Source organism: Balaenoptera borealis (assembly GCF_965194805.1).
Source record: "Balaenoptera borealis genome assembly, chromosome: 10".
NCBI lineage: Eukaryota > Metazoa > Chordata > Mammalia > Artiodactyla > Balaenopteridae > Balaenoptera > Balaenoptera borealis.
The window spans coordinates 105,819,179-105,838,437 of NC_138874.1; the positions used below are offsets into that span (position 1 = coordinate 105,819,179).

The window sequence follows — 19,259 nt, forward strand, 5'->3', positions numbered from 1 at the left end:
CTTAAAACTGCCACCCAGCCTAGGGCCAGCTCTTCTCCTGGGGCAGAGTTAGTGGCTGATGACTGCGGTAAGCGGCAGTGAGAGAGAGGGTCGGGTGGATGCAGCCATCCTGAACCCCAGAAGGCAGAGGGACACGGGAATCAGAGCTGGGAGGCCTAGCTAATGAGGGGGACACGGAGGCGGGCCCCCAATGCCAGGCTGCCTGGCGAAGCTGACAGCGGTCCTATTTCAGTGAAGTGCTGTTCTCTTTTAAGCCGGTGACATGGGAACAAATCAATAAGAGGGGGCTTTGCAAGACCCATGAAGCAAACTTCTCTGCCATTTTAGCTTCAGCCAGGTCCATGCCTGAGTTGTTTCAGGCACCCTGTTTGGAGAATGATGCCCGCATCCTGGAAAGAGGCCAGGGGAGGCAACAGTCACTTGGGAGTGTTGAAAGGCAGGATTAAAGGAGCTAAAAGTATTGAGCATTTGGAGGGGGGAAGGGACAGAGGGCCGGGATGTGGACAGTTGGGGACAACTTAATGGCTCCCCACTTTCAAGTCTGCAGAAGGTTTTGTAAGCACATCACCAGTCTTATTTCCATGGAGAATAATGATGGGCTTTCTTTTGAAACAGGAGGGAATTAAGTTAGACCTGAGGAAGGCTGACTTGAAGTAAAGGTGATTTATCACAGAGATGATTCCCCCGACTGAGGGTGTAGAATCTGTCTCTTCCTGAGAACCTTTAAGAATCAAGCAGACATATCTGTTTTCTGAACAGTAGGTACAGTCTTCACCACAGAATGAAGTCTCATTCTGATCTGACGGTTTTCTTAAAAATTAAAATTTTCTTGTTCCCCATCTTATATTTCTACATAATCACATTTCTTATAGTGAAATATAGCTATGTTAAATTTGTATTTTTAATATTGTTTTTTATTTCTTCTGACTATATGCTTACTGTTAAGTAATTGAGAAAAACAGAAAAGTACAAAGCAGAAGAAAAAAATTGAGATAGTCACCGTTACACTTTCTTTTCTGGACACATAAATCTATAGAATTATTCCATCTAAAGGTTTGTACTTCGATGTTTTTTTAGCTTAACCCTGCTTCAAAATTATTTGTCCATGTCATTACAAAAACCTTCAAACTTTTCCCCACATTAAATAATGTATCTTTCTTGTTTTGTCTACAAATGAAATACAAAGTAATATAAAATTTAAGTATTTCGGAATTAATTACCTAATAGGAAAAAAGGGAAGGCACGGCCCTTCCCATAAAACTACCCATAGGAATAATGACTGTGAACAACTGGGGGTACATTTCATGACCCAAAGCATGTCTGATGACTTTATAATATCCCTTCAAGTGGATGTACTACATTTTATTTACTTCCCTGTTCCCATTGTTGAAGAGTTACATTTTCAGCTTTTCACTGAATCTCTGGTCTTCACTTATTCACCGTTTATGTGTTCATTTAATTTGTAACCGTTGGTGAGCTCCACGTGCAGTCTTCTAGGTCATGAGAATGAAGAACAGATGAACAAAACAGATGAAACCCATGACCTTAGGGAGCTTCCAGTTTAGATAAGGACACTTGACCATAAACAAGTAAACACAGAGCATGTGGGAGGTGGTATGTGCCCCGGAGAAAACTCCGCAGGGAAGGGGGCAGACTGTGCCCGGTGGGTGGGGCCGGCTGGAGGGGCTGCCATGCGGGTTCCTGGGCCTGGGTGGACGCTCAGCCCGCAGCTGAGCTAATGACCATGACCGATTTCCTCAGCAGCCCTGGGAAGGCTCGGCCCCTCGCTCCCTGATGCCCTCCTCCTTTCCCATGTCTGTTAGGGTTGAGTCTGGAGAATTCTACCTCACACTTTCTCCTCCATGTGAAAACTTCCCCGAAATTAAATTATCATCAGGTCTTTACTGTGCCCATTTTCTCACCTGCTCAGTACGCAACACAATTACAACAACCTGGGCTGATTGACAGAGACCAAAATCCCACGCGATGAGACAAGCCCCTCCCTCAGGACCCCAATTCTGCCTCCTCAGAAATGATCCCCCAGACTGGGCTTTCCACACAGCCTCAAAGCCTGCTTCTAGGCGGCCAGCTGGTGGTCGGGCCACCCCAGCCTTGTCTGGCTATCAAAGGACCCCTGGTCCGTGTGGGGAATGTGCTTCCACCAGCACCGTGTCCAGGCCACCCTGAGCCTCTGACAGGAGACACTGAAGCCCTTCAACCGGGTGACCAGGGAGGGGAGGTCCCAGCTGCCTGGCCCCAGATGCCGAGAAAGCGCCTGTCCGGGGCCTTCCCCTCGCTCAGCGACAGCCCTCAGCTCAGAACGCCGCCTGTTTGGTAACGGAGAATCACTTAATATTTCACTTAAAGTCACCCAATAATAAGTATGTTGGAACATTGAAAGCATCACCAATTTGATACTTTTTAGAATGCAAAAGTAAAAAGTTTTTGAAAGCATTTCGTGAGACAAGAATAAACGACAGAAAAGAAAAGCTGTCTCTATCACAGGGCCCATCCCAGCCCTCTCCTGAGTATCCAGTGTTCACTGGGCCTGAGGCCTCCCAAGCAGGCCCCTCCTCCTAACACATATGCACATACTAGGAGCTTTATTTGTCCTTTTCATGGAAATGGAATCCTACTTAATAAATATCTCTCAACCGATCTTGCTTTGAATTCTTAATGGCTCTACAAGTCAGTGAATCTGAATCTACCTCAATCTCTTTTTTTCAAGTTTCTAAGCACCCACACACATATAATTTGCATATTTAAGATTTTATTAATATGCTGATTTTGAGGGCAGGTGTTTTTTTTTTTTAACTTGCTTCCCTCCACTATTCCCCCACCTCCCACCTCCAACTCATGCTAATATCCTGTTTTCTGTCCTTCTATACCCTTTTCAGTGCTCACAGAATCATACAGAGATAAACAAATATAAACACATGTATAAGATGATACATCAATGAAATGCACCACTGCTCTTGCTTTTCTCACTCACCATGTTATGGAAATCCGTCCCCACCCCCCAAATCTGATAATGAAGTTCTCATTCACTTATAGTGGGCATAAGCCTGATTTATTTGGCCATTCTTCTATTGATGGGAATTCATTTAATTTTTAATTTTAATTTTTGGCTACTGCAATGTTGTGCTAAACATCCTTATGTGTTTACACGCAGATCCATATCTCTAGGTAATTGTGCTTTTACTTCTATGGAATAGATTCCCAGGAGTGAAAATTCTGAAACTTTGACGTGATTTAAGGTTTAAAAGGAAAAGTTCTAGGGAAGGAAAACAAATGATGCATGTGATGTAAGTCCCAAGCTAGGAGCTTCTGAGGTTGGGACATTTTCCGTGGTCTAATTTTCTACCCTCATTCCTAAATGGTTCAAAGTTTTCCTTCTGCCTTTTATAGATAGAGCAATGGGGCCCCCAGCCACTCACATTCTCCCTGAGCCTGGTAGGGGAGAAAAAGCACTGAAGTAGGGGCAGGGACCTCTTACTAGCCTTGTGATCTTGGATATTTACCCAGCTTTTCGGCACATTTCTTAGTCTCCCCATCTGCAAAGGAACCCAGCTGGTCTGGTGCTGAGAGCCAGGCCACTGGGGACACCCACAAGGAGGATGTGGGTGAAGGTTTGGGAAGGTGCAAGCACCAGGCCCTAGTAAGGCTCCAGTTTGAACTTGCTCCCGGAGGCCGTGGCAGGTGCTGGGCTACGACAGCCTTCCTCTCCTTCCCATACCTACTTCTATGGCCTCCCTGGAAGATACAGCTTCACTTAAAGTTTCTTTTCCTTGATGGAAAAATCATGCAATTGAGCAGAACAAGCAACCATACATTTTAGCCTCAACACATGAATGAGTCATGATGGATGAGAAGGAAAAACCACAGACGCTTAAGGTGGTTTAGAAAATGAAATCTTTGTTTGAAGCCGGCTGGTACAATCTCCACTTACTCATTTGGCCATGTTGTTTATTAACCATGTAGCTGGGCCAGGATGAGCCAAGGGGTGGGGCAGGCCGCGGGCGGGGTGCTGTCTCACACTCGTCCTGCATACACAATGGAAGCTTGGACAAGAATAATGTGCTGATATCTGGTGTAACATTCACCGGGTGTCCTGGCACATACATTGTGATGTGCGCCATTGACGTTACAACCCCGGGGGAAAGGTGTGCAGACAGACGCAGTAAGGGGCACATTTACTTTTGAGCCAATCGAGGGATGCTGAGTTTCACTGAGAGGAAAAGGGGTTCCAAGCAGTTGACTTTGTGGAGACAGTCCCTCCATGTTTATAAAAATCTCAGAGACATCACAGGACTTTGTGGAAAGAATGGGGATGTTAGGGAAACTGGCTCTGCCACCAAATAGCTTTGAGGACCTTTGTGGAGGCACCACACTTCTCTGGGCCTCGGTTTACCCACCTGGAAACTAAGGCCATTAGACTAGATGAATTCTAAAGCCACTCTCAGCTGTGAAACTCTAAGTATATTTTTAAATTAAAAAGAACGTTTAAAAAAATATAACAAAAGAAATCATGTTCCTTATAGAGAAATCAGAAAATATGAATTGACCAAAGAAAGAAAATTGAACAAAATATTAAATTTGAAATCACAGTACTGAGAATAAAAATTGAAGAAAAATGTTTAAAAATGGAAATCATAAGACTGAGCAGTAAACATTATAAACCAACTCATGTATGCCCTCATAGGCTTTTTAAAATAGGCATTTATATCTTTTAGTATTTATATATAAATAAATAGGCATTTATATCTTTTAGTATTTATATATAAAATTTGTCCTTCTTGTAAACAGGGGATCATTCTAGACACAGAGCATTACAGTATGCTTACTTGTAACTTAGCATGACCCGTACATGATGAACTTCCTTTCACGTCACTATCAGCCGTGTTTAAAATGCCTGCAAAGTTCTTCAGCAGAACTAGGATGGATGCTCCAAATTTTATTAATGCTGGACACTTAAGATGTTTTGCATTTTCCAATATTATAAATAATGCTTGAAGACCATCCTGGTAACTACCTCTTCATATACATCTTAAAATTATGTCCTTAAATAGGATGATCAGAAAGGTATAAATGCATAGTTGATGGGTGCTGTGTGCAGAGCAGAGAGCAGAGGCCAAGCAGGGTCCAACATGCTTTGAGGGGGAGGCGAGGAGGGATGTCTGAGCCAACCAATAACCATGATTTTGTTGAAGGGAATCTCTAACTGTGTTGACTGGCCGGTTGGGATGGGGGTGGAGGGTGGTAGAGCAGGAGGGGGTTGGGTGGCTGGTTAGTGAGATGCTCGTAACCGTGTTCACGCGGAGTACCTGCCATGTGGGCAAGGGTCTATGGGATGCATCTGCAAAATCTTTCAGAGATATGCACTGAGTAGTGGGTGTTGATGAGGGGGAGGTGAGTAATCCTGTAGTGCTGGGAACTCAGGAGAATGTTCTCTGATAACAATCACTGCTCAGCTATTCCCTGAGGAAAGAACTAAAAGGTTCTCCTCCATTGACTCTTGGAATGCCATTTCATTGCCCTCCTCATTATGAAAGGGAAGGATAAAAGTTGAGGTCTCATAAACAAGTGCTTGCAAGATTACTGAGATAATATGTAAAAGCATTTGAATTCCTTCATGAATAAGAAAAAATGCAGAATGAGAGTGGGTTTCGTAGCCCTGATAACTCAGCAGATGGTGGTGGTGCCAGTTCCTGAGTATGGTATGTGCTATGATTCAGAGGGAACCTCTCTGTACCCATTTCACAGATGGGTGCCCCTGGGGCGTGGCAGTCCAAATGATGGGTCCAACTCTATGCAAGAGAGCCACAGCAGAGCTGGAAACCCATTGCTTGTCCTTGGATGACCATCCCTGCCTTGCCAACTTTACTGTTGAGAGGTTGGAATGAGGTAATGTCTCAGAACGTCCTTTGTAAACTATAAAATATTATATGTCTATGTGAGAGATTACTCTGACTTATACAGCTAAGGTACAGCAAATTTTAAATGAAAAAAATCAAATGGCCAGGCTGTAGAACGCTAACTTTTCATATTCATTTTTCCTAATGGAACAATAAAGATGGAGAACATGTATTGAATTCTGCTATGTGATCTAAGAGAGTCTATGATGTTTACCCATTTAATCCTCACAAAATCCCTGTGAGGTAAGTGCTACGGTTATCCCCATCTTACAGATGAGGAAACTGGGGTACAGAGAGGTTAAGTAATTTGCACAAAATCACGCCATCTCTACGTACTAAGTCTGCTGACTCTCGTAGTCTTTGATGCATCCCTAGACCAGAAAAATGTACTCATGTGCAGAAAAAGAGGACTTGGATTTGAGCTGACCATTAATGTGCCTTCAGAAAGTCTAGACCAACCCAAAGATTTGCCCCTCTGTTTTGCCAGCACAAGGCTGACCCTCCCAGGCTCCTTTAGTGCTCCGTGCACGCTTCTCTCCTGGAACAGAAAGGGTTAAGTTGACCCATGACCTGGAGGACCCTGAGACATTTTCCTTCTGTGCCACATATGTAGATGGGCTCTGAAGACGAGCACCTCTCCTCATTGGAAATCATGAATTTTTATGAAGCCTGTCCAGAATTCCCAGAATTCAGCCGAGTGCACTTTGCAGACCCTAAAATGCTGTCACCATGGAAGGTTTCATTGCTTGCACCTGCTAAAACATTTGAGGCATTTGAGAGGCAGTGAAACACATTTGCTTTTCATTTTATCTGACTTTGGAAACCTTTGAAGTGTTTAATCGTAGAGCCCAGGAAAGATCCCCGCCTCTTAATCATTTACTCTGTAAGGCACATTCTCGGCTGGTAGCCTGTCAAGCAGAAACTGACCTAAGCCCAGTTTTATTAAGTGTCACATGCCCAGTCACTGTTCATTAAAGGTGTTTTAAGGTTTGAATTATGTAATTTATGAGAAAAAGAAATAAAAATTCCATTGTTTTATTAATATGCAGCCCAGGATCTCTCGCTCATAACAAACTTGAAGGAAAGTCGGGCGAAAGGACAGGAGGGGGGTGGCTGGAGGTGGTCTTCCCCGGCCCCCAATCCCCCCTCCACATCCACTCCACCCGACCCCAGGCAGGAGCCCGGCGAGTGGGCAGTGCCATCTGCCCCCTCAGAAGGGAGTGGCAAGGGAGCCATCCCAACCGGTCCTCCTGTCTCCCCGGCCTGAGACTCAATGACAAAGCAGCCACCTTCGTTCTCTTTCCAGTTCTTCTGTCTCTTTTCCAGAAATGCAGGAAGAAGCATTTCCAGAGTGACCCGGGGTGATGGTGTGAGTCACAGTCATTGAGAACTAATGCCCCTTGCTCTCAGGAGAGCTGGGAGAGGGCGTGGTGCCAGGTAATCGGCCACCTGTTTTAGGTGAATGATCTCATCGGATCCTCACCTTACTCTCACCTCATTGGAACCTCACCCCTCAAGGGGTGACTGTCCCCGTTTTACAGAAGAAACAGAGGAGTCAAGGTGGGATCCCTGGGCTGCCCTTGTCCTTTCCTCTCAGGTGCCAAAGGCAACCTGAGCCCAGGTTAGACTTCTCGGAATCATGCAGCTGGACAGGCCAGGAGGAGGGGATGGACCAGACCGGGTAACCTGTGCCTTATCTGGACTTGGGCTCTGCACAGAGGCCCAGCAGGACCCCAGCAGGGTTAGACACCTTCACAAAGGATATTTTTCAGAGAGCATTTACAAGTCCATGTCCACTGGAGGCTTTGCGTGTAGGTTGCTCCTGGCTGGATCTCCCTTATCTGATATGGTGGGACCTCCCCTTGTTCTGAGGCCCCCAATATCCTCCCTGGTTTCCCAACAAAGGTGAGGGAGCCAGCCCTGCATGCCTTGTGGTAGGGTGGCTTTGAAATCCTCTGGTGTTGTATGCTTATATACATCTTCCTCTGACCAGCACAATAAAGCACCCATGGGGGAAAGTCATTTTCCCAAATGCCCACGTCTCAGAACATTGAGGCCGTGATTAGGGTTTGAAAGCTGGTGCAGCTGAAGGTATTTCTCACCCCCCACGTGCTCCCCCCCACCAGCAACTTTCCCCACACAGAGAGAATCATGAACTTGATTTTGATTTTGAACTTGATTTTCTTAATCAAGTGACTCATGTGCTACAGGTGCAAAGTTGCAACAGACATTTCCCCCTTGGTTCAAATTTGTGACCTTTTATTTCTGAAAGGGGATCTCAGGTGCTAAGTCTTTCTAAGACATCTCACAGGAATGGTGCAGAGTTTTGAGAACAAGGGCCCTTTAAAATCCAGGAGGGATAGGGGCAGGGCATGGTTAAAGCTAAATGAACTCCCATTTGGGAAGCTCCATGCTCCCAGCCAACGCAGAAAAGGAAAGGCCCTGTTTGCAAGAAGAGAGTTGGTGGGCCAGGTTTTACAAGTCGATGTCAATCATTAACCTACTTAATTTTGAATTACCAATTCCACTGATATTTTGACAGTGTTGGCTGCTGGCAATCTGGACTATAAGGGCTGTTGCCTTTGATCTGCCCAGCCAATTTCCATTAGCAGTAAAACCACAGACCTCTGCTGGGCCACAGGCCTCTGAGTTCTGATGTCTCCCAGTGCCTTGGGGGAGCTCTGAGCTGCTGGTCCCAATGCCGAGAGAGCCTTGGGTAGAGTCTCCAGAAGGAGTCATCACAGATCGATCAACTCATTAATTCTGCTCAGTTTTCAGCATTGCACTAGGCACTGGGAAGCAGAGAGGAGTGAGTTATTTCAGACAGTTGGAGAGACAGGGTTTCAGCACACAGGGTTCGATACATGCTTGGGTGGGGAAGAACAGACAGCTGTGGGAGCTTTGAGAGGGGCATCAGGGAAGACTTCCCAGAGGAGGTGACACCTAAGCTGAGACCTGAAGCTGGGGTAGGAGTTAGCTGGGCGATGGGCAGAAAAGCAAAGGCGAGCTCAGAAGAACCTTGTAAACCCTGGGAAGGAGTTTGGAATTTCAGCCGAGGGTAATGGAAGCCATTGATTGATTTTAAGAAAGGGTGGGTACCACAGTAGATTTATATTCTAGAGCGTCAAGTGTGGAGACAGGAGTGCAGAGGAGCGGGAATGGGAGCGGGGAGACCCGGGAGGAGTCTGCCATTAGAAGGGGGGCTGCCAAGTGGGCATTTGGGGTTAAGTAAAGCCTAACTTGGGCAGATGTGTTGCTAGGGATTAGAAGGGAGATCCTGCCAGGAGACCTGACTCTTGGAGATGACAGAGCCTCCCCAAGACCACTAAAGGCAGGGCCCTTTTGGCATCTGTCTGAACCTGAGCCCACTGAGCCCCTATTCAGAGGTGGAAACTCTCAGGGAAGTATATACAGTTACAGGGAAGGGAGGGCTCAGAGGCAGATGGGGAAGGGGTGCTCTCTTTTCAAGTCTAGTAAGATTTAACTAGACTGTTGGATAACTTTCAGGACTGAAAATTGAGGAAAGAATACCATGGACTCTAGACACAGACACATCAGGCAAGAGCCAGCCCAGCTGCAAGAGGCAGCCATGGACAGTAGTACAGGCTCAGCACACAAGCAGGTTGCCATGGCGGGTGGCCCTGGGTGGCAAAGAACTTTTGCCAAACATCGAGGTGTCTTGGCCTGAGTGTTGGAGACTATTTTTTTCCCTCATAGTGTGTGGTGAGGTTGGCAGAGGTACTCACCATACCCAATGAGACTCTCAGCACTTCCTTTCAAAAAAAGGTGTTAAATGTGGCCATCATCTATAAATCATTATGATTTTTTAATTAATTGAACACTTACTATGTGCCGGCTCTGTTGCGTGTTTTCACGTGTTAGCTCATTTAATTCCCCCATCCCTGAGAAGTGGGCATCATTATGTCCATTTTCACTGATGGGAAAATTGAGGCTCAGAGAGAGTAAATCATCAGTGCCAGGTCACATGGCTGATACGTGGAAGAGTGGGAAATTGTCAAAGCATGACAGGGTCAGAGCATTAAGGGCTGGGGGTGGGGGGCATGTGATCCAATCTTTTCCGGCTGCTCCCTTAACCAGACTGTTGAACAGGAAGGCACCGTCCGCCAGCTTGGGCAGCACATTTCCGATTCCCGCACATCCTCCCTTCATTCTGACAGCGCTGCTCACTTAGATGAAGCCACTTAATCTAGCTTTTTTGAGGCACTGGATGCAGATGAAGCAGGCAGAGGAGAGGAGAGGTTTGCCTCACCTGGCCCACCCTCTAGCCACTTCTCCCGCAGAGTCAGTGGCCTGGTGAACGGGAGGAGCCCACTGAGTCTGGAGATGCAGTGCACTGCATCTCTGCTGCCACTGTCAGCTCTGCAAGGATGTCTGTGGCTGTGGGGATGGCGCGTGGGACAGCGTGCTGCCGCATTAGAGCTGGTGGTAAATGTTGACCCCAGAGAAGCTGAGAGAAATGGGGAGAGTACCGCTTATCACTTGCTGCCACAAATGAGAGCAGTCCGATACCATCTCTGAAAAGTTGACAGCATCTGTTTGGATGATGCCTTATCCAAATAGACCGCTTTGCCCTGGCGGGTGGCCAGAAGGAGAGAGGACCCCCTTCTGATTTCATAGTGAGTTCTAGTGGTGAAGGGGGAGGACTTAGCCTCTATTCTGCGCCAGGCCCTCTGATAGGCACCTTGGTTATTTCACTTACCCCTCCTGGCCAAACATCGAGGTACGCGGCTTCAACATGATGTCTAAAATCTCAGCAGCGGAGCTGGTGCTCACTTACTTCTGACTCATTCTGAGGGGTGTCTGGGGGTGGGGCCTCATGCAAAGGGGAAGGATTGGGCAGATGGGGTCCATTTTAGAAGATGTGTAAAAATGTGTTGGTAAGCAGATTGCCATCATTTTAGATGGATTCTGTTATTCATAAAAGCAGTGCCTACCTTCTGACTTCAGTACAAGGGATATTTCCAAGATATCCCAGTTTGAAATTTAACCTACGACCATTGAGATTTTCATCCAAAGGAGGCAGTTATCATGGGGGAAAAATAAGATGAACACAAAAACTCTCCCTGCCCCCAGAAGAGAAGAGGACAGGTGCTGGCTTGCCAAGCGAAGGAGGTGGGTTTAGTGTTGTAGGAATTAGGTCCAAGTTGCCACACAAATGCTGGGGGTGGGCACAGGGGCCCAAGCCAGGTGTCCAGCCCCTGAGGCTGAGAGGTGACATGATGGATGGGAAAGGGTGTCATGGGCCATCCCTCCAGGTTGGCCTGGCCTTTCCCAAATGACCCCCATACCGCTGTTCTCCCTAATGCAGTGACTTTCAAATTGTTTATACACGGTCTTGGGAAAAGCCCGAAGTCCCATAAAAACTTTAAAAAATCATATTTTATCTCAATAATATAAAAATTAACAATTCTTTAACAAGACATCTAAACACATACTCTCTGTTGCAATGATAATTTGCTCTATTGTAGAATAAGCCTTTCATTTTGCTGTGTCTCAGACCGGGGTTCAAGACAAATTCTCCAGAATCTCTGAGTTATTTTTTTCCTTTAAATGGAGTCCAAGCACAGTTGGGGTTTGAGAAACGTGGCCCTCACGTAACACTACACTACCAAGCCCCCGAGATCAGAAATGGTGAGCAGATTACAAGGAGAGCCCCTCGTAGCCTCGCTCTGTGCCCGCAGGCTGTGGGACAACGGGAACGGAAGAAAATCCGTTTGCCCACTTGGCTCTTCTTCCGACCTCTAAGCAAAACCTGGCTTCAGAAATGATGAAACCCAGCCTGGTGGCATGGCTGCCAAGGAGGGGGACACAGCAGGGTCCCCGGAGACCCAGCCCATGTTAAATGGGAGTAATTTCCTGACTAACCCCTGATTCTCTCTGGAGGTGGCTCCTGGAATATTACTGAGTTTCCGGTTTGGCTGCTTCGGTCTGAAACAGCAAACATGTGCTTCCACTTTCTTGTGCGCTGTTAAATATGTAGGATTTGGTGGCGGGGGCGTTGCCCAGAGCACGCCGTGGATCTGCAGCGATCTCAGCCGCTGGCTGGACACACACCGCTGGGTTTGCCATCAACAATAATAGAAACATAGTAACAGTGGCAGCCATTGTTTACCAAGGTCTCACTATACAACGCTGTCTCATTTTATCCTCCCTCAGGGAGGATGGAGGGTGTTATCCTCACCCCCTTTTATGGATACCCAAAGCTTGGAGAGGTCAAGTGACCAGCAAGATCCCCTATACAAAACTGCATCCACAACCACTTCTCCCAACTTCAAGCTGTCACGAAAGGGGTTTGCTGAATACCTACTGGGGGCAGATCCTTTTAGAACCATGTCCAAACAGCAGCCACTTGTCCCACGTGGCTGCTGAGCACTTGAAATGTGTCTTGTCCTAAGTGAGATGTATTGTGAGTGTCAAACATGCCCTGGACTTAAAGACTTAGCGCAAAAAGGAGAATGCAAAACATTTCATTAATATTTTTATACTGATTATATGTTGAAATATTTTACATATATTGGGTTAAATAAAATGTATTATTAAAATGAAGTTTGCCTGTTTCTTTGAGCTTTTTGTAAATGTGGCTACGAGAAAATTTATAATGACCTCCGTGGCTCTTGCCCTTTTTCTACGGACAGCGCTACCCGAGAGTTTCTGCTGCGCACGCGCACAAGGGTTCCAGCCTGGATCTCAGGCTGGTTCAGACAGTCCCAATCTTCAGGCTTCTCTCCTTGTGATGATGATGAGTCCTGGGAGAAAAGGGCTGGGTTTCTCCTTCTGTCCCCAATAGCAACACGCAGAGGGCTGTGCACACAGAAGAAACTTTAGAAGTACAGTCGATTCTTACTATTTGTGGCAGTTAATGTTCTATAAAGTTGCTGCAGACAATGAAGTAGCGAATAAGGAAACACTGCCCTTCAGGGAAATACAGGGTTAGGTTCCTGTGATCCACCTCTTACAACATTTTTGCCATCTAATCAATACATAATCTTGTTTAATTTGTGCTTCTGTTTAAAGAAACCTTATTTAATATATACATACACGTGTGTGTATATATATATATTTATACATATATAGTGTGTGTGTGTATATATATATATATATATATATATATATATATATATATATATATATATATAGTTGATATGTATAGGTGATTCACTAACATTGAACTCACAGCCACCAGCACTGTATATAACTCATGCCTGAATGAAGCTTACCTAACACTCCATAAGGCATGTCACAGTCTTCTCGAGCTTAGGGGTACCAGAAAATACTATGCTAGGAGGCCTTTTTAAACAGTGAAATCACCAACAAATAGCACAAAAACATGAAAAACACAGCACTAAATATACTGCAAAAAGGACATTTATGAACATGCGTGTCCAGTGACTCACACTTTTCACTGTTTTATGCATGTCTGCAAATGACGGCAAAAGCACCTGTGAATACTGACTGATTTGGGGGTTACAAATAAATTTTATTGAGGAAGTGAATACAGAATTCACAAATAATGAGGATAGATTGTGCTTGCTAATCGAGGTCAGTCCTGCTTCTCAACTGCTACTGGTCTCTGGTCTTTTGTGCTCAGACTGTCGCCTGAGAGTCCTGGTTGTATTTATTTAGCATCAGCAGGCTCCCCATGCTGGAGTGGCAGGCCAGGACATGGTGAAGCCCTGGCCTCGGAGGAGAGGAGAGCAACTGGGGTCAACCCTGGACTCACAGTTTGTAACTCATGGGACTTGGGCAAGACGTTTCACCTCCTTAAGCCTCAGCTATCCAATCTGTAAAATGGGGGTCATGATGCTTTATCTTCCAGCCTTGTGAAGATCTAACGAGATGACTTTGCAAAAGGGCTGTGGAAGCAGTAAATAATCCACAGATGTGCATGATTTACATGCTTTCCTGATATGCATTGAGCTAGGGAAGGCAGAACCCTGCCTGCGTTTGAATCCTGACTGGCACTGACTGCTTACATGAACTTGAGCGAGTGACTGAGCCTCTTAAGGCTTCAGGTCCCGCCCCGTGAGATGGGGTTGATACTAACATAGTATGTATAGGGATGCTGTAAAGATTCAATGAGACATGCAGGTAAAGCACTTTAACTCCCAATGAGTGTGGCTATTCCTTCCGTAATGAGTGACTGTGCTCCTCCTCTGAACTGAGTGATTGGACGTGGGGGAAGTCACGTGAGCCTCAGTTTCTTCATCCTTAAAGACAGGTAATAGCACCTCCTCCAGATAGTGGAGTGAGAGGTAAATGCCCCATAGCACATCAAAGTGAGGCTTGTAAATACTTCAGGGCTTCTTTCTCATCTCCCCTCTTTTGTTTAATCCTTCTGGACCTGCATCTCCTCACTTGTTAAAGGGGAGTAAAAGCACCTGCTCAGCCAGGTGGTCATGTGATTGGAGGAGGTACTTTACCGAGAGCACCAAGCACAGCGCCCAGCACCTGGGGGCGGCAGTGGGGAGCGTGGTAAGTCCACCCTCCTTCCTCCGTCTCCCCTACAAGTGGGTCCAACAAACTGCTGGACAGAAACAAACAAAACTTAGCTAACTGGTTTACGGAGAACATGAATTTCAGGAAGACCAGTCTCAGTGATTCCCAGGAGGACGCCTGGCTTAGGGGAGGAGTTGGGAAGGGGGTGGTGGCTGGAGCGGGTCACCCTCTGGCCCAAGAAATCTGATTCTCTGGACAGCTTCACATGTAAACCTCTGGGTCAAACTGGGGCAGACCTGCTGGGTTTGGAGAGCTGGCGGGGGTGGTGCCAGGGGTCATTTGTCTTTAGCCTCAGGAGATAGTGAACTCCAGGCCTCCTGAGCAATAGTACCGGGGACAGGGAGGGATGTCCCACCATCCTTCTGCTTTCTCTCACCCAGCTTCTAAGGAAATTCCATTGCATTGTATTTACAAGGCATCCCCAACTGTCAGCTTCCTTGAACACAATGTATTTAATAAAAAGCCATTAAGCCTTGTAAAGCTGTCAGAAATCTAAATGACACTTGTAATAAAATCTTGTCAGTGACCTGTTCCGGTTAATCAGGTCCAGCGACATCATCACCCACGGATCTGTCTGATACTCAGGGCGCTAGGTATATTTAGACAGCTTTATGATCCACGCAGATTTGAGTTATTAAAATTGTACAGTTTTGCAAGGAATTTGGGATTTAATAAAGCAGCGGAGAAACTACAAAAGGAGCAATAACCTTCCCAAAGGCCAATCCTCCGCGTGCTGGGGGCGTGTTCTCGGGCTAGTCAGCAGGCACATCTGATGCCAGGCGCTCACAGGGGCGATTTTATGTATCTATAATGTGTGTATCTGGCATCTGCAAGGCTAGAAAATATATTACATGATACCCAATGACTTCAAGGTGGTGAATTGTGCTTAAATGTAAAGATTTATGGATTTATTCAATTACAAGAAGACATTACCACCGATTGCATATTGGCTCTATTAAACCTTTTTTTTGAGAAAATACAACCGCTAGATTGTAAATATCTTTGGCCCTGCTTACCACCTGGGTAGTTTCTGAGGCTCTAGTGCCTTTAAGGCATAACTTTGCTTATCTTGAACTACAAAAGTCAGGCTTCATGTAACAATCAGGATGAGACAGACAGACAGACGCGGACAAGGGTCATCCATTTGCTCAATAATCTATAAATTTAGACTAATGGGGCAGATATCAAAAAAATGTATTGGGTGCAAGGTAAATAAATCACACCTGGTCTCCTGGCATAAACTGGCACAGCGTTCCTGATATTTCAGTCAAATTATTCCATTTGTTTCTAAAGATATTTTAATCCCACATGACCTCAAACTTCCCGTGAACCAGGGCCTGGACCCAAGGCCGCCCACGGCCTTTGCAATAAATCCGTTGTCTCCCTTCTCGGCCCTCAACCCAGGCCCATAGATCACCTCTCCCTGCATCTTGCTTCAATTACTCAATTAACTGCAGTAAAGTTCTTGTAGGTTTTGCAGATGTTGCTTTATTATCAAGGCCTCAGACGAACAGGAGAGTTCAGGAGCCGAGGTTATAGGAAGGTTGATGGGGGAAGGGCTGGGATGGGGCATAGGGGATATTCCCAGCAACTGCTGGGGGCCGAAACCCCGGAGAGGAATATTGTCGTCCCCCCCATTCCGTGTGCTGTTAAATGCCCTTCACTTCTTGGGGAATTTGTGATGTTATCTCACTGAGAAACTGCTTGAGAGAAGCAGGTATTCCACCTTCTGATGAGATAATGCTGTGATTAACAGATGTTTAATTGGGTCATTTATCAAGAACAGGACTTGCCCCCAAGTCAGTGGGCTAAGTAAATTATTACCCACCCTGCAGGTGTTGGACTGGCAGATCTATTACTCTTCTCGAAATGGTCTTCAGAAGATTTTATATGAAAAGATGATTTATTTCCAAAAGGAATTCTATTGTGCTGTTATTTATCCAGAATGTAGCCTGGTTCTGCTCGGCCCCTCTTCCTTCATGCACAAAAGAGGATTGTTGAAAATTAGAATCACGGAGAGGGTCAGAGCCAGAAGGACACTTTAGAAATCAACTAGTACAACCTGGCCATTTGACAGATGACAGCACTGAGGCTTGAGCAGACTATGTCAAACTGTAAAGCCAGTTAGCAAATTGGCAAAGGTGTTTCCCTCCTTTTTTTTTTTTTTCTTTAAAGTGTGGTTTCTCTAGCTGATGTTAATAGAATTCCTAAAAAGCAAGAATTTAACTCTGAACAAGACATTTTTATACTTTAAAATGGAGTTTCTCAACCTTGGCTTTATTGACATTTTGCAGGGATCATTTTGTAGTGGGGACTGTCCTGGGCATTGGGGGATGTTTAGCAGCATCCTGGCCTCTACCCACTAGATGCCAGTAGTCTACTCCCTCCCGGATAAGACAGCCAAAAATGTCTCCAGATATTGCAAATGTCCCCTGGGAGGCAAAATTGTCCCTGGTTGAGCACCATGGCTTTAAATATTGTCATCATTATTATCATCATCATCATGAAATTAATAATGTGAATACTAGCAGCTAAGATGTATTGAGTGCTAGAAATGGCTGAATGCTTTATATACATTCTCTCATTTAATCTTCACACTAACTCGATTATGTGGGTATTAGTATTACTCCACTTTACAGGTGAGAAAGTCTAGGCTCAGGGAGGTTAAGGTCTGCCTAAGTTCACGCAGCTAGTAAGTGCCAGAGGTAGGGCAAGCCCTGGAACTCCCGTCCACACCACTAAATAAAGGATGAGGCTGCTGAATTTGGATTCGTTATTAAGTGATAAAACTGTACAGATTCGTTTCCTATCGTCCCTCGTAGCGAACTTCTCTTTAAGAATGTGCTGGGGGGCTTCCCTGGTGGCGCAGTGGTTGAGAATCTGCCTGCCAATGCAGGGGACACGGGTTCGAGCCCTGGTCTGGGAAGATCCCACATGCCGCGGAGCGACTGGGCCCGTGAGCCACTATTGCTGAGCCTGCACGTCTGGAGCCTGTGCTCCGCGAGAAGAGAGGCCGCGATAGTGAGAGGCCCGCGCACCGCGATGAAGAGTGGCCCCCGCTCGCCGCAACTGGAGAAAGCCCTCGCACAGAAACGAAGACCCAACACAGTAATAAATAAATAAATAAATAAATAAATAAATAAATAAATAAATAAATAAATATATTTTTAAAAAATGTGCTGGGATAATAAGTCATCTTGTCTCCACATTACAAGGAAAGTAAAATGCACCATGTCGCTTGTCAATGGATGAGCTGGTTTCTCTATAGATTACAGAGTAGCGTCGTTCTGGCATCCAGAGGAAGCACTATGGTCATCCATGAAGGCACCCATGGCTGTAACCACACAACAGAATTAAAAACATCTGAACAACTGTATTTCACGGAGCACATATCTCTTCTGCTGTGTCCAAAACTTCCAAAGAGGCTCAGCCTTCTCTTCTTCAACAGGCTGAGGCAGATGGCTTCCCCAGACCTGGGAGCTGTCCGATACCTGGGAAATTCCCAGGTGAAAAATGGCGAAGGCCACGGCTCTAAAGGTAGAGCTGGTTTCATGCCAGGAAATAAATTAGATGTAAAACGGTGACGTGAGACAAGACACCACCAGGTGGGGGATTTGCTATACCAGTAGCCACAGGTGTGTCCGGGCAGCTCTGAGGATGGGATCTGGGGGTAAACTAAAAGGATGTCTTTGCGTGAGTGTAAATAAAGCCCACTTCCCCATCCCACATGTAGCAAATGTTCCAGATTTTATAGCCTTATGCTTGGATTAATCTGATTTTTACTTCTATTTCCCTTTCAGCCTGATTTCTTCATCTATTTATTTTATCCTGTTATGAACTGTATGTGTATGTATGTGTGTGTGTGTATATATATGTGTGTGTGTGTATAGATATGTATGTATAATATATAGAGAGTCTTTGTGGTAAGTCATGCCAAATCCTTCTGAAAGAGGAAAGTATAAATAAGAAAACTGTGACAGTATAACAGCTCCAATGAATAGGTTTCACTATGGAGTTTTAGGGGCCTGGTGATTACTCTGATCACTATGGAATTCCCTCTTTACCAGCCTTTCTACCAGCGCTTCCAAAGGCCACCGAGCGCTGTTGGCACCCTGCTGTCAGAGCAGGCACAAGCCACTGGCAACACCTCAAGCCAGATGCCCGCTCCGGGACTGGCGGGGCTGCTGAATCATTTATTTACTTACTTCCACCTGTTTTGTGTTTTTCATTCCAACAAGACTCCTTGTCTGTCAAGAGAGGCCGTACATAAAAATGCTGCCAACTCTAAAGCACTTTTCAAAACTCAGGCTCTCTTGTCTGTTCTCATCCTAATCATTTACTGTAATTTTTCTATCCAAGCTAAGAAGATGTGCAGGGGAAGTGAATTCTCATATGAATCATAGTCAGCTCCAGACTCAAGAAAGCAACGGGAAACACTGGCATGAATCCTAGCTCAGAGAGAGGCAGGGGGTGGGGGGAGAGAGACACCCCATTTAAGGCCATGTTTTCTGGCCAGGGCATACATTTTCTTCATTACACGGGGAAAGATGCTGGTGCGTGCACAGGGGTAATACGTGCAGGGTACCCATAACTTCACCCATAGCTATCCCAAGGACCTCATAAGGGGTGTATTTAACCCACATGGAAGATCAAGGAAGATGAAACTAGATAAAGCTAAGAGAGATTAAGAGCTTGTTCAGCAAGTGACCAAGTTTGGATTTAAACCCTGACCTGTCTAACCCCAAACCCAGCATTTCTCCCTTTACATTTCACCGCTAGAGGAAGCGATCCCAGACCCTTCTGTGTGCCAAGCCTTGCCCCTGGTAC

At 45.7% G+C, this 19,259-nt stretch overlaps 1 protein-coding gene across 3 annotated transcripts in view; it reads left to right on the plus strand.

Moving 5' to 3' along the window:
• The window catches only part of LOC309636274 (uncharacterized protein), a 114,732-nt gene that overhangs the window by 53,124 nt on the left and 42,349 nt on the right, over positions 1-19,259 (plus strand). The window lies entirely within an intron of this gene.